At 42.4% G+C, this 24,184-nt stretch overlaps 1 protein-coding gene across 2 annotated transcripts in view; it reads right to left on the reverse strand.

Moving 5' to 3' along the window:
• egr1 (early growth response 1) overlaps nucleotides 1–24,184 on the reverse strand; it is a 77,781-nt gene that overhangs the window by 9,647 nt on the left and 43,950 nt on the right. The gene's annotated exons all lie outside the window — the stretch shown is intronic.

Here is a 24,184-nt window from a genome sequence, read left to right on the forward strand (position 1 = left end):
CCCCCCCCCCCCCCCCCCCCCCCCCACACACACGCACATGCACATACACATACATAAACCTTTAAGTTGTTCTCCAGAGTTTATTTGAGTTTTGAGTCACATCAGAAGTTGCCAAGACAAATAGTCTCCTTGGGTCCAATGGCCAAAGCTGCTCTCAATAACTTGCTGTGAAGTGAAAATGACAGTCAGAGCGAGGCACATCTGCTCAGGTGAGAGTTATTTGTTTTGTAGTGTCAAAGCTGAAGTAAAGGGAAGGAGTAGAGAGGGTGAGAGGCAGAGAGATAAATGGGTAAGGAGAGATACAGAGGCAGAGGAAGTGATGGGAAAGTAGAGGCAGAAAGCGACTGAGACAGAGAGTGAAAGAGAAAGCGACTGTTGCTGGGTTGTTGACAGGTGGGCCTCAGGGCAGGTACGACAAGTTGATTCAGGTAAGCCCCTCTCCTTCCTCTCCCCCACCCTCCAACCTTCCCCTCTACCCCAGCTGGAGACTGCCGATGTGGGATAGCCTACAGGGCTGAGGAGACAGGTCTCCATCAGAAAGCCCCGCAACCTTTTACAATCATACGATAATCATTTAACTCAGAGTGCCGCACGTCAACAGGCATGACGGCTGATGAGGCAGACAGACAAGATGACAAACAACACACTGCTACACAACGCTGTGTGCTTCCAAGGAAAAAGAAGAAGGAATAGAAGGCGGAAGAATGAATAAATGAATAACTGTCAGAAGCATTTGGCTTATGGGACACTGGGTTTCTCAGGAGTTGAGGCTCGGGGGCCAAATGTCACTTTGGGTCACTTGGACTGAATATTCACCAGCTGATGAACGCTGCTGATGACAAAACATCAAAGGAGACACAAGTGATAAGCAAATATAGGTAATTTAATTAGCTTTAATGCTTTAAATTTAGATTATCTATTACAAATGACCACAAATGACTCTTTCTCTCTCTTCATGCGAGGACTTGGAAATGACTGGGTGTGCAGGTTAATGGTGCAACTGGTTTAAGGAGAGCAGATTCATACATAATGCAGGCATTTACCTTAATGGGAGGAACGTGACTGAGGAGTGGTGTTTACATTAAAGGAGGGTGAGAGTCCAGTTGAGCTGAGGGAATATTTTTCTGCCTACGCTGGCGGCAGACAGTGTAATGAATTTCTATAAAGCGCACTGCAAATAAAAATAAAGACACACAAAGGAGATTGCATGTTGATGGTTGTCAGGTGATGCTGACAAGGAGAAATGAGTGAGGATGGCGTTGAGACTTGCAGTAGTATAGTTTGTAAAAGACATCCAGTAGCGCCTCTCTACTCTAAAAATATTGCCTTTTTCTTCCTTTCAGCTGCTAGAGTCAGGATTATGGAACAATAATCTCAATGAAAGCTGGGATTTTAACACATGTATGAGGAGGAGTGATCAAACAGGAAGTAAAAAGCTTTTATATTACTTTCGTCACCAACCTTTCAACAACAATACATGCACGGGTTGCTACAAAGACACAAACCACCACGTTCCATTGTTTGTGTTTGTCTTGTTATCCAAACACACTATGCACATGGCGTACGGAGCCCAAACACCCACTTACACACACAGTCGAGCCCAAGGGCCGACGTGACTACATGTATCCACAAGTGTGCTGACGGCACACACCCAGCATATAGCCCGATGTTCTCGTGGCCACAATAACAATTAAAATAAATCTCCGTCCAAGGCCACATGGCGCTGCTTCTTCTTACAGCCAAGCAGGGGAACAACTCCATAGCAACACTAGAGAGAAATGTTTACGTGTGAGAATATTTGGATATGCTCTGTTGGAAACATAAACAGGCTTGGTGTCATAATTTAGTTAGGAACATTTCTCAGGAATTTCTCTCTGTATTGACTTAAAGAGTCAAAGAAAGAAAATAACGTGAGCTGGAAAGTCATGAACTTCCATTTTTCTCGCAGTGGGATTGTGACAGTGTGTGTTCTCATTACAAGCGCACAGACAGCCCTCCATGGGTCTCACTCTCTGAGTCTCTCTCGCTCTCTCTCCCCATCTATCTTTGCATTCCCAGACAGCTTTAGCAGTTCAAACCCTCGCACTGCGGCATTGTCACACACCACACTGGTTGCCATGGAGAAATAGTCCTCCTGGTCTCCAAGGTACCGGAGTCTATTGTCTTTGGCTTCTTTATTTAGATGAAAACATGATTTGTTGGAAGGGATCTACTTGTTTTTTCGCTGCTTCTCTTTGCTGCTTTTTCTTTCTTCTTCTTGCTCCTCACGAGCATCAGTGCAGCGTCGCATGATGTGTATTGTTTCGTTCTTCTCCTTTCCAGGAGTTTGACTATGCGCATGTGTGCGTCAAGCTTGCCTGATGTTTTGTAGCAATTAATTTCAGTGTGTCTGCATGTCAGCGCCCCAGGAGGGGGGTTGCATGAAAGTTTTCCCCATTGCCACAGCTCTCGCCAGGGCTTATAATTGCCTTCTATTACTCGGGCTGGGTGTCACAGCCTGTCTGTCACCGGGAGACTCTCAACTAGCGACAGATGATGAGGAAAAGGAGTTGGAGTTTTCTTACTGCTGCTCTTTTTGGCAGAAGAGATAATACAGGGTATATATAGTATATACAGTATATACAGTACATAGTGGCCTTGCTTGTTGTACTATGAAAAATTTCACCTTCAGTGATTTGTGCACCTGTAATGTTGGAGATGTTGATTTGGAGACACCTGTAGAAGAGCGGTGCACTCACAAAACGACATTAATGTGAACCACATACCAGACAACAAAGAAAAAATATTCAGTGACTCTAATGTGGCTTTAAAAAGCAGCTGTAAGGGCTTACAAACACTTACAATCAGCGAGCTCTGACCTTTGACCCCGTTTATTTGCATGTTTCCAGCTTCGCTCACAGCTGTCAGCAAGCTGCTACTTCTGTAGTCGCTGGCAGCTCGACTGAAAACCAAACAGGAAGTGACATCACATCCGTTGCTCCGTGATATCACAGGGCTGAGTCGGAGAAAACGATAGAGTGAAAGGAAGAAAAAAGACAGAGGGGAGCGCGGCTGATGGGTGGAAAGAGGAAGTTGTCTGTGTTTCGTTCTCATTCAGTGGCTGTGGCTCAGACATCCCAGACTCTGTGGTCTTGTTTAAGGCCAGCCAGACAAATAAACTGATCCAATTTGAGTCACTTATCTACTTAATCAGAGAGGCTACAAACACGCAGTCTTCATCTTCTGCTTTAACCTCAAATGACCGTCTTGAATCACCACAAATAAAGTTTTTTTGGAAACTTTACAATCATACACACATAAATATTTTTGGGCTAGACTTTGCTGACGTCAGAAGTTGCATTTGCTCAGCCGGTTCTTAAATTTGCTTCTTGCTTCTTGCACTTCAGTTTGGTTTCACTTAATAATTCTAATGAGATTGTATAGAAATATTTTACACTTTCACGTTACTTTTTAAAAGACTGAGCAATAAGTAGAAGGAATATGTGTGTTTGTGATACCATTTCCTCTACAGTTCTCTGATGTACTGTATGCAACCATAAAACTCTCAGAGATCCGGTGTGTATGATCTGTCAATTCACACAAAAACACTGACATTTCTTTTTTTGCATGCAAGGTGATGCAAAAGTGGAAGGAGAGGTTTCGGAAACTGTGACGCTATGCTTTGTCAGCACTGTGTGCAAGGCAGGGTGAGTTACTGTTGTGGCAGAAGCGTGCGGCAGCTTGTTCCTCTGGCATGGAGGCTAAACACTGAATGGAGTGGGTGCAGGTAAACATGCTAAAGCAGGCCCTCTCAGTAAATGTGCTGCCTTATTGACATCTGTCACGTTTGTACACCTACTTTTTGTCAATATCTGTCGTCATTCCATCTCTGTATTCTGTATTTGGGATCTTGGAGGATTCATGCTTCTACTCAGCATTTTAGAGTGAAAAACCAGCAAAATATATTTTTTTAAAGAACCAAATTTTACCATCTGACCATAAATGTGGATGTTAAATACTCAGAGTTGACTTTTTGAATAATCTAAAACAAGAAATAGGTTACTTCCTACTCAGTACCTGAATCATGTAAGTTACTGTAAATCTCTTTGAAGGGGTTTTTGAAAGAGACTGCCCACCTTAACAAACATCCCAGGAGAAACACACTTGAGTTGTAGTGTTTCATCACCCATTACCCAACATTTGTTGCTATGATGATGACGATAGTGTTGATGATGCTACTCTGACTGGGCTTGGCCAAAGCCACAAATGGGCACAAATTGTTTTGAAAGCAGCCTTCATTTCTCATTTTCAGAATGGGGAACTAGAGAAAATGAGTCAGAGTAGATGTGTCGCGATGCTGAGATAGATCTCTAGATAAGTTCTACATAATGGCTTAACAGGAAGATTGATCCTACAGGAGTGAAAGGAAAGACAGGAAAGAGAGGAAAGGAAGGGTGGTGTTGAAAACACTGAAAAGTCAAGAGGAGACGATCCGCTGTGAACAGGACAAATAAACCAGCGGTCGTGTTGTATGGGCTGTTGGGAGCATGTCCACACACACACACACAAACCCATATCACTCTTTGGTGAAAAAGCCAGCGGGTAGAAAGGGAAGCGAGTGGGAGAGAGGGGAGAAGAAGGGGAGGACTGTGGGAGAAAGGCAGGAGGGAAGGGAGAGGAGGTCTGGAGCGAGTCCAGGGGAACTCCAGACTGCTGTTACCCAACATGCTCTCTCTCAACAGGGGCTGGGAGCTGCTGTTGCTGCTGGAGAAACACAGGGCCCGCAGAACAGGGAGGGGGAGGCACGCACACACACATTCAGGCACGCACACACACATTCATACCCCCCCCCCATACACACACACTGCCATGGCTGTGTCACCATAGTAACACACTGACCCTGGCCTTAAAGTTGCTTTCCCGAGCCTGATCTCCTGCCAAGCTCTGAGTAGTGGGGTGGACTAAATCTGCCTATTTATAGCAGGCCCTTTGGCTCATTTTCTACTAGTGACAATAAGAGCTAATCTGCTTTCTCCAAAGCCCCACCACATCTACCTGACATCTAGATATACCCACATAGAAAGGACAGGGACGAGTTGGGGATGGAGATGAGACAGGGCTGGGAATAAATGAGAGGGAATGAGTAGGAGGGAGGGAGTTACAGGAGAAAAAGAGAGAGACAATGAAATAGAAACTAACAGACTGAAGCTTTGCTGCCTCTGATTATGTGTTAATCATGTATGTCCATTTTTATATATTTTGTTCTCAGGTTTCTCATATAAAAGAGATCTTGATCCATAAAGCTTAACTTAGCTGTTACAGTCTTGTGTTGTGTGGCCAAACATTATTCAAACTTACAGAAAAGAGAAAGTTTGCATAGACACCATATCAAGCTGAACCTTGGGAGAGCCATACAGTGTCTTTCAGTTAGAATGTTTAAAATATTTTACTCAGTGTAAACACCAAATTTCTTCAATGAAAAGCTAAAACAAGCTGATCTAAGATATAAAATGTATATGTGATGATGTCAGCAGTGTGGAATAAGACGATTTCCCCTTTTTTAAACTGACTTATGGGGGGAAAAAGTAGGAAAAGTTTACGGCAAGGGGTTAAACAATCTCCTAGATTTGTACCAATCAGCACATGTGAAGTGAGTGTATATGTATGTGTGTGTGTGTGTGTGTGTGTGTGTGTGTGTGTGTGGTTCAACTTACACCCACATGGACACAGACCAGACTTTGGCCAACTCGGCAGTGTCCAGGGTAATTGTCCCGCTATTGGCTCTTGCTCCCAGCCAGACTGACTTAGCGGAGCCAGTCACAGTAAGCAGTGCATAACTTGAGTAAAACCCACTCTAGCCCTGGCTGCGTTCCAAGTCCACTGGACTCTTTCTCAACCCCCCTCATCTCAACGGCACTGATACTGAGAGTATGGCAGGGCTCAGTCGAGGCCTCACACAACCCTCCACACAAAGGCAGAGTGGAGTGAGGAGCTGCTCCAGATAAAGGGTGTGATATTGATACTGCCTATACAGATATTTCCGGACATGATCTGAAGGCAAAAATGTTACACGGCACATAGGAGATGTGACTCAGTGAGATTGATCCATGGTCTCCTTCACATGTTTTTGAACCCCATTGCTTGTTTGGATTATTTATCTATTTTTATATATTTCTTTTTCCACTGCTCTTTCATTTTTGCATTTTGCACTCATTGCTTGTGCTTCTCTCCGACTTACTGATAACAAAAGTCTTCTCCTCCTTCCTTTTTTCGGTGTCATCAAAATAGCCAATCATATTCTATTCTTACACCAACATGTGACAGGTTTTTAGGTGGCAGACATTTCGGTTCCTTAAATTCGACTGCTGGTGACGAGGACTGACCTGAGCTCAGTAATGAAGCGTGTTTACAGTAAGTGTTTGTTGTGCCACAAACAGACGTCGGTAGTTGTGTTTTCTTTTGTCTTGGGCACACTTTTTGCCAAAGGACTAATATTAAACTGATCAATGACGCCTACATCTACGTCACAACTATGACTGGCACTCAGTTAGGTGTCAGATTGACACACATATCAATGCCAATCAGCCTATTTTCTGACCAGACTTCATTCATGTGATCATCTTGGCAAGTTAAGCTTCAGCATCTAACTGTCCTGACTATCTGGTGTCTAACCCCAAGGCTCGCTAATTGGCTTGGGCTGTTTCCTTTGCAGCAGATTGCGTCACACAGTAAACTTAACCTCAGACCAGACATAAGTATATTAACAAGGTATGTATAAATAACTCAGAGTAGTTAAAATAAACTTCTATGTATGTGGAAGTGAGTATTTTGGGCACCTGTGATCTTGTCATTGGTGTTAAATTTAGATCTGTGGTCCTCAGTGAGGAGTGGAAACAGTGACAGGGACCTGTTTTTGCCACAACACACTTCCTGTCACTGTGAGTAGTGAGAAAACCACAACCCAGTGACGCGGTGTTCGGAAAAAAAAGAAAGAGAGTAACAGAAAGGCGTGGAAAATCAGCAATGAGGAAGTTGTGGCTTCATTTGAAAAAGGAAAATTGTTGACTGAACTGTAAGTGGATACTGTAAGTTTCCTGTGTGCGGACTTTCCCCTTTAAGATAACGATAGGCAGTGATGATAAGGTGAGCAACAGACTGAATAATACACAGCTGCTACTTTGACTGACTGTGGAATTATTTCTATGCTTTAATGCACAAAAATGCTCTACACCTAAATCGATTTCAGCAAGCATACACACACATATGGATCCTTTGTTTCTCTTTTATATTCTCAAGCTCTCGCTCCTTTGTAGCTGCTCTCACTTCCCGTGGGCTATTGTTTGTTGTGACCTCCGCTATGCACGCAGTGCACAGCAGAACACACAGCCTTTCCAGGACCACAAAAAAAGGACTTTATCCTTTGTACTTTAAACACAAATGTGCTGCAACGTTTCCTGATAAAGAAGAGCAGAGCATCAAATTAAGAGTCAGATTTCAGAGAGTAATCTGTTGTATAAACTGCTTACTTATATGAATTAAATTTTAAGACACCACTGAGAAAATCTTGCCTATTGTTATGTGATTATGATATTTACAACCACAATAATGAGCTGCTAGTCAGAGGAAGTGCGAAATGAGTGCATGTTCAAGATATTTTTGGTTCATTTGTGTCAGTTACCCCAAAAAAACATAAACGAAGATGCAACCATTTTTGTCTATTTGAGTGGGAGTTGGAACACTCTAACATAACAGCGCCAGAGAGCGAGAGAGAGCGAGAGAGAGAGAGAGTGTATGTGTGTGTGTGTGTGTGTGTGTGTGTGTGTGTGTGTGTGTGTGTATCTATGAGTGTGACATAAAGTGTTGGAAAGAGAGAAATTTATAGTGTGAATTTTCTCTCTTTGAAACAACACAGAAAGTCATGAATCATCTCTGCTGCATAGACATAACCACAGGAAGTACCCATGGAACAATAACACGTATAGATATACACACTCAGTATACAAAAGCATAACCAAACACACTCAGAACGATCTACTGGAACATACGACAGGGTAGAAATAACACATAAATAAATATCTCAAGAGTATAAATTCATCAGGTTTGTTTCCAGGGATTTCAGCTTATCGATAGCAGGTCTCAACAACGAAGAATAAGATTTTTCTTTGAAACAGGCACCAAATCTTGTGGATCAATAAACTTTGGTCAAAACCCCATCACAACATCCCACCCATTTGCTGCAGACGACAATGTTTCCATGGTGACCCCTACACACTGGAGACATATAGGAAAGTGGAAGTCATAAAGAAGTATGTGTGTATGTGTGTGGCTTATGTGAGACAGAGAGAGAGAGAGAGAGCCAGCCGTGACCCCCCGAGTCCTTCTTCTTTGTAAATCTTGTTTGGTTTGCTGCGACAGAGCTGAATAGCTCATTATTCCTGTTGTATGAACCTGGTCCTGAGGGTGACAGCCATAGTGAAAGAGTCCTCACTGACCAGAAGGAATAAACACACACAAACACACAAAGAAAGTGAACAGGAGATAAGGGAAAGGATCTCAAGGTAAAAGGAAAACAAGGCATGGCCATTAATACATAAAGCAATAAGATGTGCTTAATTTGTCCCTCCTCTGACCTCTTGTTATAAACAGTTGAATGAATCACTTAGAAAGGTGCTGTTTGGACATTTATATTTTTAAATGCATAATATTTGCTTATGGCCTGCAACATACACTGTAAATCTTCCCAATTTACAGCATCAACATGTACCAGCATAGCACGTAGCGATACATAGGCTACATGTAGGTACAAAATGAAAAAATATGAATAGATATGAATATTGAGCAACAATCCTGGCCCCTAAAAAGAAATTATGCTGTAGGTTTTTCTGAACTAATTGGTACCTATTCTGATAAAAGTGGGTACAGTGTAACCATTACTGAGCAACAAAGCTCAACATGTTGGGGCGAAGATTCTCTAGCACTTTAAATCAGCTGCGATTTATTTTAAAACTTACTAACATTGGAGGGATGAATTACACTGTACGTTGTAAATACGTATTTGCCTTTTTGTGATTGTTTGTATACATGAGCTTGCTACGAAGCAGGTGGAGGGAGAAAACGTCCCTGGCCTCGTACTTGCTGTTGAGCAGTTGATGCCGTTGCTCTGATGTACTCAGATGTGGCCACAGGCTTGGCACGCTTGGTTGTCCAGGTGATGGCCACCGTGGAGACAGGGGCCTGACCGGTCTTGGCCCACTCTGTTACACCAACTGTGCCAACTTACCGTCAACAGAACGCTAAACGGCAGCGACACATATGCCGCCTTCCTCTGCTGTAGACTGTGGGCACACGTGTTGGAACCTGAGAAAAGATAAACTAAAAGGATGCACAGCCATTTGAAATCAGGAGATCTGAAATCAGATTTGCCACCCTCAACTCTAACCACATCAGTAAGAAGACTTTTGAAATATCTGACCCGGCATCGGCGGTGCAGGGGGGTGATTTTGTTGCTGGTGGGCTGCAAGCAACACAGAGAAGAGATTTGCAGAGACAGCCCATAACAGCTCCCTTGGAACCAATGACTCAGATATGCAGATGTGTTTACTTCCCTTCTGTTTCCCACCTCAACCAGCACACAAAAGGCAGGGGGAATGAAAGTGCCTGATAATGTCTTTAAGTGTTTCATTTATATATTTATATGCCATTATAAAGAACTCATTTTTTACTAAAACTTAGACAGGCACTTCAAATGGGCTCTTTGCCTCTTCTCTCTATTCCCTCCCTCCCTTCTTAGGGTATTCATCTTTTGTCTAATGCGTAGCGCTGCTCTCTGTTAGTTTCTTTCTGACACCATGCCAGCAGAGTCATCTGCAAAGGGACTCATGTAGGGATTAAAAACCATCAACAGCTCCCCTTTAACAGAGGTGGTAGGAAAAAAACCGCTGAAAAATAAAATACAAAAAAAAAAAACTCCAGACAGTTTTGAGAAAACTTGTAGAAAGAGAATGCAGATTGTCACCTGACCCTGAGGCAAGGCAGCCCTAAATATAATAAAGAGAAGACAACAGAAGAAGACGAGGCGACACGACACGGGTAATGTGTTTTCTCTGCTGGTGTCGTCTGGCAGATCTGGGATGATTGAGTGCTGATGCCTGCCTGGGCCGCTTCAGAGAAGATCGTCTATCCCCCCTTCTCCCCCCTCAGCTCGTGAACACACACACACGTGCACAGCCTCTCTCATGGCACACATGTGCGCACACACACACACACACACACACACACACACACACACACATACACATACTCATCCTTCCTGTTTTCTGAGTGACAAAAACATCAAGGCATATTAACTGTCATCATCTCAACATCTCTTCGTCTCTCTTTTTGGTCGAGGGAATATTTCAAGGTAACACTTCTTTATTGTAGTGATTTGTGTGTGTGGTTTTCTCCATGGTGGACGTGTGTCTTAATTATAACAGGGTTTAGTGAATTAGGGCAGGATGTGTAATAGATTCAAATTTGCATAATCTCTGTGATAAACGCGCAAGCAGAAAATCATACAAAGTTACTGTACTGTGTGACTTCAGTATTAAAAAAATATGAAGAAAAGCATGTTTGTGACAATCATCTATTGAGTTTATGTGTGGGTATTAATCTCTGTATATTTTCATAATCACCTCTTATTGTGAAATTGTCAGCAGCAGATACGGACAAACAGGTGCCGGCTGGAGAGGAAGTTGATTGGACTAATTCCATGATCCATTTTCCCAAGGTTTCCACACCCCTGCAGCTGTCATCCAGAATATGAGAACCATGTGTGTTTGCAGTGCATGGTTGTGGTTATGACAAATTCACTCCTTGTTACTTGCCAATAATGAGACAATGATTTTCACTGACAAAGAAAAATAAAAAATTTAACTTAATGTACAGATTCACCACAAGAAATTTGACAGCCCTTAAGTGATTCCAGGGACCGATTTCAAAATGTCTCAAACTTTGAAAGAGTCGGACCTGCTTGTGAATGAGTTTCCCTGATGTTCAAAGTGAAGTCATATAACAGGTTTTGGGGGCTTTTGGCTGTTTTGCATGGCAGAATGTTTTGAACCGAGCGATGACAGCCTCAGCCCGACTGAAGAGTCTACTTCGACTCGCCTCATTTCTATTGGAAAACACTTCGCTTTCTCCCTCTCCCTCCTTCTCTCTCTCTCCTTCCCTCTCCTCTCTCTCTGAAGCTGCAGATCACTTGAAAAAGAAAGGGGAAGGAACATGAATAAAAACTGAAGGCACTTCTCTTAGATATGTCTCTTGATGCTCTTCAGATCTTTAAGACTTCATCACAGGGAAATGCAGGGTTACTCTAAGAAAAGTGAAGGACTGACTTCCTAATCTACCGTACAAGACCTGAATTTGAGAACACAACGCCTTTTTAGTGCAGCCTCTTTTTCTCACTTACAATTTTGATCTTTTCTGTTTGGTTTTCATTTATTGATGGACAGGTAGAGGTGCGGCACACTTTTTTTTTTTACTTTTTCAATTTGGATGAAAAGAAGAAAACCAGGGACCATATTGTCAAAAGAAAGGCTTGGTTTGTCTGTCCTTGATCATTTCATATTCTCGTGCATCAAGAAATATTTCACAGGGAATAATCTTCAATGCAAGAAATAAAAGAGGTGAATTTTCAATTTCTTTTCCCCATTCTCACTCCACATGGCTCCATTGTATTATGTGTTTAAGTGAAAATAAGTATAACTTGGCAATCAAATGAAAGTGCGTCCAATAAATTGGTGAGACCATGAAACGAAGGCTAACTTTTTAAAATTAATTTCAGATATAATTGCTTCAATGATTATTGCTGCCCACAAACCAGGGAAAATAATTTACTTTTCTTTAAAGTTTCAAGATCTTTAAGAGGATCTCTGTGACGAAAAGTGTTCTGTGACTCCTGGTCTAGTTCTTCTGGATCTTCTGTAGGTTAAAAGGTTCTGGGCTTGGACTGGTGTCTGCACCAAAAGTCTTATCTCCCTGAGCCGGAGCTGGGCCAGACATATTGACGTTATATTGTCGTTTAACAACAGCGGAGCAAATGAGCCATCAGCAGCGTCCTTTCTCTCTCTCTTTCATTAATCACAGAGTGAACTGCACCAAGTTTGACCTCAGTAAATGTAACATTGTCTCAACATTATTTCAGTCTGGAGAGACTTCATCTGAGTAGACAAATAATTTATTGACAATTGCACAATGAATTTGGGAAATGTGAATGGTCTTTGGGGATTAAACCTTATCATGATGTCATGGTATTAAAAAGGGGTGGTGAAGGTATAAGTGGTATAGAAACACCCCAATGGAGTCCGGTGGTGGTAGTGGTGATGGTGTTGAAGAGAATGCTGAAGATCTAGATGAGATGAGGAGTGGACCTCTGATTAGCTTGACCTGGGCCTGGATATGATAACTGGTAGAGGGCCTCAGTGATTACGCACTGAATTGACAGCTGACAGCAGGAGAGAGGAGAACAGATCTAAAATTTGAGAACAACTACAAAATCTGGTTGGTTTAACTAATGAGTGAACACCCATAGTCAGCTGATTAGAGAAGCAAGAAGAGAAAGAGAGAGAGTTGTGAGTAAATTAAGCATAAAGATAGTCTTCCTGGTTGAACGCTGAGCCTCACACAGTATACGTTAACCCAAGCTTCACTTTGCAGTGAGTAATGCTGCTGTGATAACATCAAATGCCAAATGTTGGCTTCTACAACGGTCATCACATGTACATGTTTCTGATACTTTCCATGATTCTGTACTCTCTGGTGTGTGGGATATTACTGTTGAGTTTTAGTCTTTCCAGCACATTATGCTTGTTTTATACTTATAAATGGCTGAGCACAGAAGCAACTTTGAATCAACGCAGAACTTTCTGCAGCCATTTTAGGAAAACTAAAACGAGGTGTGCTTATTTGACAAATACCAAAACCCTGCACCTTATTCACACCATTATTCTCCATATATAATGTCCAAATTAATGAGTAGAAGAATAGAGCAGAAATGTAGGCTTGACTCAGCTGGTGACAGCTGGGATACATTTGTGAGGGTCACTCGGCCTGAGGCGCCCAGCTCCAGTGCTCTCTCTCTCTCTCTCTCTCTCTCTCTCTCTCTCTCTCTTTAATTGAGTGGCCCAATCACATAGTTGACCTAAAAAAGAAGACAGGAAACGGCACCCCCTACTGGAGAGTAATAGCATTTCTTTGAGGGGCAGCATTTATAGGTGATGGTCTATATCAACCCCACTACTATTATGTGTAAGTTTTTTGTGTAATGTCAACCTCATGGGAATGCATACAAAATAATTCAAAAATGTCCGACCCCTGAAGCGGTTTATACTGAGTGCCCTGCTATTAATTGTCCCTGTCGGCTCAAAATCACAGGATTATACAACACCCCAGTGAAGAAGAGTGAAACTGAGATCTCTATTGTTCTTCTTGTCTCTTGTTGTCACTGCAGCTCCTCATCGCTCCCTCTGCTCCCTGGACATCACCGAGCCAACAGATTAATTAGACAACTGATAGCAGTGTTCTCTCTTAGTGCTGGCCCACTGAGTTTTCTTTTTCTTTTTCGCTTCTTGTAAGCCTCTAATTTCTCTCTTTCCGTTAATGGAGCTTACTTGGTGTAGTGACCCAGGGGAGAAGAAAATGGAGTCTCTTTACCTCCAGGGGGGCTGCAGCTTATCCCCAAAAAATCTAGTTTGTTTCATCAGTTTGGTGAGGGAAAATATTATACCAGGCAATTTTCTTAGGCCTGGATAAAATAGATCCTGACAAAAAAAAAAGTTTGGATATTTTAGTATCACTTTCGCTAACTGGCTCTTCATATCACGTAAGCTCAGAGGTAATGTCTAATAAAAGGTACAGATGCTCTGTGAAAACAGCCACCGTTTCACGTTCTTCTCTTCAACGTCTGTCAGTCCTCTCTGGACACAGTCCTGGTTGGTTGCCTTGGAAACGAGCATATTCGGAGAGACACAGCAGTGAGGGAGAGAGGAAGCGAGCGTAGTAAAGGTAAGTCACACCAAGGGCCCTCTGGTCAACCTGATAAAGTGTGACAAAAAATCAAAGGCCACGACTCAGCGACGCCTGCGATTCAAGAGAGAAAAAGAAGTTGTTTCTTATCTCATAGCTCTGAAAAGAGTTGAACACAATGGAGGAAATGTGTTGCTTTCAGAGACTATCAATTGGAGGAATTGATCGAGAATGTAAATCATTCTTCCAATGTACAAACATACTCAGAGCCAAACATTGCGAAAGATGCTGCGCTGTCTGCTTGGCTCTCTCAGTCATTATTTTATTTTTTTGCATACACATATTTTTACACACACATCTCTTGCACTATCAATGCCTTAATCTGTGCATTAATAACGTGTCTGAAGCGCGAGCCATACGTTTTTTTACTCCACGCACTAAACCATTATGCATGAGTCCAGGTATGTGGTTCCACGCTTTTTAATCATGTTCTTTGAGGAGGCTGTCAGTCCTAATTAAGACAACATGCTTCAAACAAGCCTGATTGGATAGCCTCTGCCTCCCTACCCCCCCTCACACTATCTCCGCCTGAATTAACTGCTGCGTCTATCTGCGTCTGTGCTTTCTATGTATCAGAGAGATTATATCGACTTTTACAGTTTGAATCAAAGGCAACAGCTGGCAGGAAAATACTTCACTTGTTCATCTCTACCATCTAATTCATCTAATCTAAAAACAGAATTAGAAGGACTTTATTGAAAGTGAATATGGTTTTGAGAACTTGTTGCAGCTTTTACATGAAGCCGTTAAGAATGAAAGTGAGACGGAGAAGGAGAGAAAGATCAGAGTTGAGAAATGGTGTAAAAGCTTTAAAGTGCATTGCTCTACTGGTTTACATTCCTGATAACAACCAGACCACCTCATCCTGCCACATCTTATAGACTTACACACACATAAATGTCGCAGGCAAAGAAGCTGCCATGAGGTTAGTGTTTGTTTTCTTTCCTTTTGTCCCTCTCTTCAGTATTCTCTTATGATCCAAGGTGACAGGGCAATGCTAGGGCAGATAGGGCAAGCGAGCATAAGTGTAAAGGCAGAGAGAGCAGCCTGGGCAATATGGAGGGGGGATGTAGGTCTGTTGGTGACAGCACAGCAGCCACACAGGGGCCTATAGAGCCACTCCAGAGGCCATAATTCAATCATAACACAACCGTGATGAAGACAGAAAGACAGAGCTGGGGGATAAACCGAGAGAGTTAGAGGCAGAGGAGAAGAGAGCGTATAGAGGCATGAGCTTGTTTTATACAGTCTGTGGGCATGAGTAGATTAGATTACCGTGCTGTTAAAGGGGAGGGGAGGATGACACTCATCCGACCTGATTCAAACGACAGAAGCGTAAGGAATGAAGTCCTCAGATCGTCTGTCCCCTGACCTCGCTGGGGAGACACGAGTGTGTGAGAGGAGAGCAGAAGAATCGGTCATGCTTGGAGTGAGATGGTGCCTAATCGTCCAGAGGCCAGGATTGAGTAACAGTGACTGGGCGCATCCGTTGCCGAGTGAGGGGCAGGGAAAATCTGAAAAGCTAAAAAGTCATAATCATGTTTTTTATGCAAGCGGGGATTGCAAGCGGGGATTGCAAGCGGGCCGCTCGAGGCTGTGTGCGATGAGGCCATCAGCCACTAGTGGTCCTGCAGACGTGACACAAGTCATTTCACCTCAGCTCCACGCTCATGCACATTCACAGGATGGTAATCTTCTTTATGCACTCTCTGGGTGACGCCGTCTGTGTGAATGTAGGGGGTTGCCTGAATTGATGGTTTTTAGTCTACTTATCTGCCTATTTTTTGTTGGGGTTTTTTTACTTTTCACCCTGAATTCCAGTCACTTCCCCCCATATCGGTCTATTTTCAACAATCAGGTGCTGTAATTGTAAAAAAGAAAAACATCGGTGAGAAACAATTTTAGGCCTACAGTAAGAGCCCCTTTGATTATAGCGGAGGGGCCCAGATATCTTCCTTTAATGTGTGTGTATGTGTGTGAGAGAGGTTTGTTCGTTTTCCTGCATGTCTATTGGTGTGCTTGTGTGTATGTGTTTATGTCTGTGCATGTTTGTCTTAGACTATTGATCTGGCCAGCCCACAGGAGACATTAAATGAGAAGAGTAGAGACTGAGGCCGACAGGGAGAGAGATGCAGAGATTGATGGATGGCAATAAAAGAGGAAGGAGCTGTAGGCAGGCAGAACATTTCTGCCTTCAAGTGCAGAGAATGTATACAAGGCCAAACATTTTGAAGTATAAAAAGTAGAGAACACACTTAAAGATTTAACTAAGAATGTGAGAATTAAGGCATTTTAAAATTATTTTTTTATCTTAACACTGCAACATAAAGGATGCAGATCCCCGTGTTCACAGTTTTCTCAGTATTACCCAGTTCAGTCACAGCTGGTGACATTCACCAATGACTGTAAGAATCAAGGGGAGAATGAGAGAGAGAAAGGACAGGAAGCAACACATGGACACTGAGTGGGAAACTATGCGTGACCAAGAAAACACAACAGTGACTCACAAACTCTATATAGTGTATACAAACACACACAGAGATGTGCGCACATGCAATAAATGTGTACAGCTCTACTATACAGACACAAGCGGATTGAATGAAGTGGCTTAGAAATATCAAAATAACCTTGGGGAGTGTGAGTTTGCTGTGAACGCTGTGTGCCTCCACTACATGGGCTCTTTATTCCGCTCCTATACAGTCAATCTGCTCTCTACTCTTTCATCCATTAGTTTCTCTGTATCTCTCCCCTCATGTCATTTGTGTTTTTGTCCTGTTTGTCCTGTTCAGTGGCTATGGTAAAGCAGTGGGGTAGACACACACTTACACACACCGACAAATTCGTGTGTGTGATGCACTCAGGGCAGCCAGTGGAAACTTGTGTCGCCAACATGATGGTCCAACATGGTCCGTCTGATTGAAGGGGAACAAATAAACAGGTTTCCACACAGGTTAAACACACACACACACACACACACACACACACACACACACACACAAAGAAATGTACATGCACAAATAGGTCACAAACACACACAGAGAAAAACATAAATATATTAGTGTGTCCTTGCCATCCAGAGTGCAAGCAATTCTTTTATACAGCCTATATGGCAACATGTGGACAAACTTAAGTACTGTATGTTCACATGCAAACAGAGACACGTGTGTCAGTTGTTGTGGCCTAGTCATACAACACACAGCACTCACAGGAGGTCAAGAGCACCATCTGTGCATGTTCAATACTTAATTAGATTCACAGTCACTGAATAATATATTTGTAGGACAGAAATATACCTGAGATTATGATGGGGGACATTTTTGACACATTTTACATCAACATGTTTGAAATCATCATGTTTTTCTTTTCCATTTCCTGCACAGCTTGTCTGGTGGGAAGCCAATTGATTGGTCAAGTCATTAACTCAAGGATTCTTAGGTTATTAATAAAGTCCACACAAAATATATTAGCAAATGCTTTCTCTCTCTCTCTCTCTCTCTCTCAATTCAATTCAAATTAGCTTTATTGGCATGAATGTATAACAACAATATTGCCAAATATCTCTCTCTCTCTGTAGACTTGAACTTCAGTTTGTTCGGTCAATTTACATCGGATCGTAATGGAATACAAGCATACTGAGCTTATAGATAGAAACTGAGATGCAGGAGTAGTTTGAGAAGTGTATAAGGATATTTGTAGATTTTTTTTACAGTATGTAAAATGTATGCTCACCACAGCTGTTGATCCCCATCAATGCGATTACAACTATCTTTCAAATCTGCAAAGGGTTGGTGTTTGACTCCTTTTGGGGTTGAGTGTTGCTTTAATTATCTAAATTTAACTTTGAATTGATTAAATGCACTAATTTAGCCATGCATTGTGGATGCAGTGTCACTGTTAAGGTGTTCATTACAACTTGTGTGTCCATATGACAAGGATGGGTAATGACTAGTCACATATTAATGCTTCTATGTGTAACAAAGAAGTTGATTCATTGCTGCTAAAGTCAAAGTGTGTCACAGAGTGTGAGTACAGGTTATGTAAAAACTGTGTCACCCTTGTACATCTGTTCCATCTACACAGAAAACAATACCGAGCTGTGCAGAAAACTGATATGTACTGAAACTCAAAAACATGGAGCTTTGTAATGCCGACGCATCTCCTTGCTGTCAACACTGGCGTGCTCATAAAACACAAGGCCTCATTTTAAGTCAAATAGGAAATAGCCTGCACAATCCTGGGAACAAACAAGGGAGAACAGCGGTGCAGTTTGATTGGGCCGTGAACGGTCGCTGTCGTTACAAAGCACCACTGTAAGCTCCATCGATTATCAAAGGGCTCCCAGCTCAGACGGGGAGTCTACTGATCTTTCCCAAGCTCAGACATGAAAAGCCCCCAGTGACAGCTCATAGCCTGGGCTAGATCACGCTGCTGTGGTGGTGGTGGGGGCTTCTGTGGTGCCTGTTTTCTAACCACCTGCTCCACAGGCCGAGGTTTTGTTTTCTTGTTTTTTCTCTCCTAACGCTGCGCTCTGTCAGGGGCGACAAGCATGTGCTTTCATGTGAACTCTGGGCAAGCAACGACATAGGTGTGTGAGAGACACTTGGTAAAACAATGCAAGACAACCTTTTATTATGGCAGCGCCTCATTACTTTTTAACCAGTGTAATCGTACGTGCTGCTCCTCATGAATTATTCACAGGTGAGCTCTCGTCACAAAATGACAGGGGGAGATAGCAGAGCGCTCCGCGTGAAAAAACAAGCACAAAAATAGAAGAAGGCATATGTCGAGAAAGTGATGAAGTGGCAGCCTACGTTTCTTCATACCTTCCATTAACTCATAAAGACTTTCACACAAAGGCCATTGATTATGTATGTGAGCCTACAACCTTGTAACAGAGTGCACAGTCGGGGCTTTGAGCATATGGATTGCACATTGAGAGTTTCTTTCATCTGGTACATGAGAAAGTGACTTTCAGCTGAATTAAAATAATTTGAAAAGTGGTACAAGGTTTGAGCCCCAGTGTGTTCCCCTTTAGTGTTTGGCAGAGAATGGGAAATATAAAAAGGAAGTGGGTGCTGCTAAAGAGAGGTCACAACATCGGGCCAGGAGCGTCTTCCTCCATAAGACCACCTGAGATGTTTTTCCTGCAGTTTGTTTGTGAGAAAAAAAAAAGATAGAAAGAGAGGCTGCGTGAAAATATATGACACCTCTGTCACTGCTCTCCTCCAGCTGCACCTCTTATAATTTCTTAGCTCATATTTTCCCACTTTAACTTCCTGTTAAACTGTTTAATGATGACTAAACCCTCTGATCAGAACTGGCCCTCTATGAATCACTCTGATGTAGAAACCAAATCTCGAGGCTCTGCAACTTTATTGACTGAACTGAAACTGAATTCTAAGACAAGTTAAGGTCTTCACACAGCTGTGCGGCACAGTACTGACATTGTGAGTCTATTCATAGTATTTAGCTGAGTCCAGGGCTCCCCTGAGAGTCTACCGATGCCGCCACACACCCCTGAAGTTCACGGCTTTATAAAACATCCATGATCAATTAGACGTAAATTTAAACAAGGTGTTAATGAGCAGACAAAAGACTCAACAGCCATTTTTCCTGTGATGTTTCCCGGCAAGAGATCATTCTGCCTCCCTCCAGGGCGAGAGCGGGTAACACGAGTCATGGAGTGGGTGTGGGCTTTGACTCAGTTATGCTGTCAGTGTGTCTTATTCTCTTGACCTCCCTTCACTCGTTCCGTGTTGGTTTTTTTTTTTGGAATGCGGTCAGGTGCGTAAATTTAGTCTTGGCTAATTAAATGTGGAAGTTTTTACTGAACACACAGAAGACAATCCACAAATGTGTACCACATTCCACAAACACCTCACTATCTGCTAACATGTATTTTCACATTTGTGGTGTGTAAAGTCATATCCACAAAAATAAGGAGCAATTTGTCCATGTGAAACAGTTTTTGCACATTTGTGGTGTGCTTTTGTGTCACGTTACATTTGTGACTTCTCTTGCAACACGATTTGCAAATACACACAATTTACTCTGTAAACGTGTCTTTTAATTTCACATGTAAAGTGATATTTATGCATTTGTGAATCAGTTCCTACATGTGAAGCAGTTTCTGCATATTTGTTGATTGCTGCACTTTTTGTGGATTGTGGGAAAATACACTTACCTTCTATTTATTCGTGGAATTTGCCCCATGTGTACTGTAGACATCTGTAGAAAGAAGGATGTGGATGATGCTAGGTTGTGGTAATCCCATCAACTGAGGAGGAAATGTCACCACAATGTAGCTAGTAAACTTCCTCTGATATTTTTTTCCATAAGTATCTACACTTTGTACAAAATTCCACAAGTAAACAGAAGGGAAGTCACAAATGACGTTACCTACAAATTGACACGAAGCAATCCACAAACAGTTTCACATGAAGAAATGTATCCACAAATGCCTAAATACCACTCTACATGTGATATTATAGTGTATAGTTGATAGTGAGATATTTGTGGATCATGGTACATATTTGTGGATTGTCTTTTCTGGTCCAAATAATAAAGTCCAATGAAAACTTCCATTGTTGAGCTGATTCGAGATCAGACTAATCTGATGCAAAACTGCTGATAAGAAATCAATTAAAGCCACCAGCACATGCTAGATTTGAGTTAAGGCTACCATGTTAAAGTTACCATGGCAACCATTTGATTCTTTTCATTGTCTAATACTTGTTTAAAGCAGTTTGTTGATCAGTGGAGTGACTGAGAAACTCACTGTAACCATTTTGTAGTACCAATGGAAAAAATATTATTTTTTAACTTAATCTGTCCCACTTTGCTAAATTTGCTCCAGCATGACTTGTGATATATGTTCTAACTCAGCATTAGTAGTTCTACTGACCACACGGGCACACACACAAGTTTGTGTGACTCAGAGCACAAATGTGTAAGGAAAGTAAAATAAAATTGAAGGTGAGTTTGAAAACCTTTAGTTCAGCCCTGCTATTCTCTTTCTCCACTCCTCCACTTACTGAGTCAACCGCCTGCTTATCAAGGCTTTCAACAGTGCAAGGCAGAGTGAATCACAACGTTTATGTCATGAGATTTTTTTTGTTACCAAACTTTGTTTAAGAAGTTGAAAATGCTAATACTATTTAGGGAGAGAGAAAAGAAAGGGAGTGCAGAAGGAGATGACCCACTTAGTGTAATTATCGCTAACGAAGAGACGGGAGAGTTGTGAGCTGGGGAAAACACACAGGCCTAAATGCGTTAAATTAATCCAGATAATTCAATAGGCGATGATGAAACGCCACAATCAAGCCCCCTCTGGCTCTAGTGTTTGACTGATAATGCACTGGGCTGTTTTATGCGAATAGTTTTCCATAACCTTGTTCTTTGTGTCAGGCGACTTGGCTGCGGACGGTGCTGCTGGGTTGCATTTGTCTGTGGAAAGTGAGACACTAGCACACAAACACATTTGGATGCACGCATTAATAGACACACACACACGGGTAAACACACCACTATATATGGTCACCCTTGGACATTTCCCGAGCCTCATGTGAGATTCATACAATGCGCTCAACCATGGCTTCCCTCCGGGTGAATCTTCAAGTGCATCTTCTGAGGTTTAGTAACAAGATCATTAAAATAATCAAATTATGATAAGAGAGAGTCAGTCGTGCTGAAACTAGTTGTTTTGAGTCCATCAGAGGCGACGCTGCTAGTGTGCGGAGCGACGAAGGGAGGGCATCATCAACATTAGCTGACAGCATGGGAAAAAGCCTGCGGTGGATCTGAGGAATAATAACATTATCACCGCTTTCTCACAATAATAACATTGCAGGAATAAAAGAAAAGTTCCATTTTTGTACATTAAATGTCCCGCTTTTTAGCCTCAGAGCAAAACAATCTTAACTCATCAGATCTTAATATCTTGTCAGGGAGGATGTCTGACTGGCTCACCTCCTGTTAGCAGGCTGCTGGTCTGTTTCTTGAGGCGACACAAGAGCAGCATCTTCTCTAATTCACCGCTATAGGACGAGAGAGAGAAGAGCGAGAGAGCCCTTCGATTGCCTTCAGAATGAATGTCTGCACCTTTATCTCCTGTGCAAATATCTGTTTAATGAGAAAAATATTATTCCTACCTTTAATTACAAATGTGTCTTTCCTCACTGCTTACAAACATCTCCTTTGAGACGTCGTCTTATTACAATTGCAGTTTAATCTGAAAAGGAATTAAAGCAGCAGTAATTAGTTTATATGGGAGCCTAATTGTCTTATTGTGTTTTTAAAAACATTGTTTCATATCCTCGGGAACTTTGAAAGTAGGATATTCCCCCCCTCATCAACTTCTCTCTTCTGCTGCAGCTATACAACAAAACTATTCATTTAAACCAATAATCTTCAAGTCATTACCACTTATCAAAAGGGCTGCAAATTAATTATGTTAACTGCAAGAATTTTCATTAGATCTTTAAATATGTACACTTCAGTTCTGTTCAGTTCTGAGAACTCAGCAATTTGATTACAGTTGATTTCTTTCTATTTAATGAGGCAGGCGTTTCTTTTTTTCCCCTGTCCTTTTTGTCACTTTCTCTCTCTTTTTTGTCATTAATTGGATTATGATCAATCCAAGCTTTAATGTTATAGGAAACTTAACCAAAGCCTCTATCTACTACGACACAGTTTTGCGGTGGAAGATTAGAGAATGCCATATCTGCATTCGTCAAATATCAAACTGTCTTGCCTTAAAGATGTTAGAATGAAACGTTGCTAATCACTGCTGACGAACGCACACTGCTGTTCTACAAAGATAATGAGTCTGCCAGAGTCAAGGGGAGAAACAAACAGCCGAGGAGAGAGGAGTGAGACGGAGAGGAGAGGATGTGACAGTTCAACAAAACACAGATATTCCAATGCAACTACAGACTGACAACTAATAAAAAAAAGCACGACTGGAGGAGAAAAGACAGGGGCAGCACAGGAAGTGAAGGAAAGGAAGATATGTAAAAAGTTATGGGGGGAGAGACCGTCACATTGTTTCAGATTAGAGAGTTGACCTAAATGGAGCTGTGAGGCAGAGCCGGAGAGACAGAGTCAGAGACATTACTGAGACACATGTCAACCACCATGGGATGTAAGGTGTGAAAGAGAGAAACAGAGTGAAAGAGGGTGATAAGGGGGGGAGCTGAGGGAAGACGAGAGGGAGGTAGAAGGGACAAAGACAAACTTGACAAGAAGGAAGACAGCAAAGTGATCCTCCTCCGGTGCGTCCTGTTGTCCAAACTTTAATGTCATGCTGAGACTAAAATTGATTATTTCCCATCGGAAACTATGCATTTAAGTACCACCTCCTTAGCTCTGCCTTTGTTTTCAACTATTTGGATGAAATAACCTGGATGAAATCCGCCAGCCTAGAAACTTTAAAAACATGATGACTTTTATCTTCCACATCCCCACAACACACACAAAGGTGATTTATAAACATGTGAAATGCTCCTGTGCGCTTTAACCTCCTCCACTTTGGGCCCAAAATGTCACACAGATGCATGAACACACACACACACACACACACACACACACAGGTGCTGCTGGGTGGACCGTGGGGAAGAAGTGAGAGCGCTCTCGCTCCACTGACTGGAAAACCTGATCTTCTTACCTCAGCAACTTCAGATGGACTCAGTGGAGAGACATCTGTGTGTGTGTGTGTGTGTGTGTGTGTGTGTGTGTGTGTGTGTGTGTGTGTGTGTGTGTATGTAGGTGTGTGTGGCTGTGAGAAGGAGAGCCACACCATCAGAGTAAGCGCAGAGATTGAGGAGGACGTAAGAGATAGACAGACGGAGCTGGAGACACTGGGTCCTTGGCTGTTGTCATGGCAACATATTAGCAGGCCTTAAGGTAAACAGGTGTTCCTTTTAACTTAATCAGTCTGAGTAAATGAGCTAATCGGCACTTGTGATATGATCCGCAGGGCTGAGAAGGAGCCGTGCGAGCCCTCCCGTGTCTGGCACCGGCCCATCGTGGGTCAAATGGATTTACATGGCGATGTGCCATTAAATTGGGTCACCACTGAACCACGAGAAGCTTCCCACCAGCTACTGCTGTTTGTGTGTATGACCACCCACTATCATCATTA

This window comes from Micropterus dolomieu, linkage group LG19 (genome assembly GCF_021292245.1).
Source record: "Micropterus dolomieu isolate WLL.071019.BEF.003 ecotype Adirondacks linkage group LG19, ASM2129224v1, whole genome shotgun sequence".
Lineage (NCBI taxonomy): Eukaryota > Metazoa > Chordata > Actinopteri > Centrarchiformes > Centrarchidae > Micropterus > Micropterus dolomieu.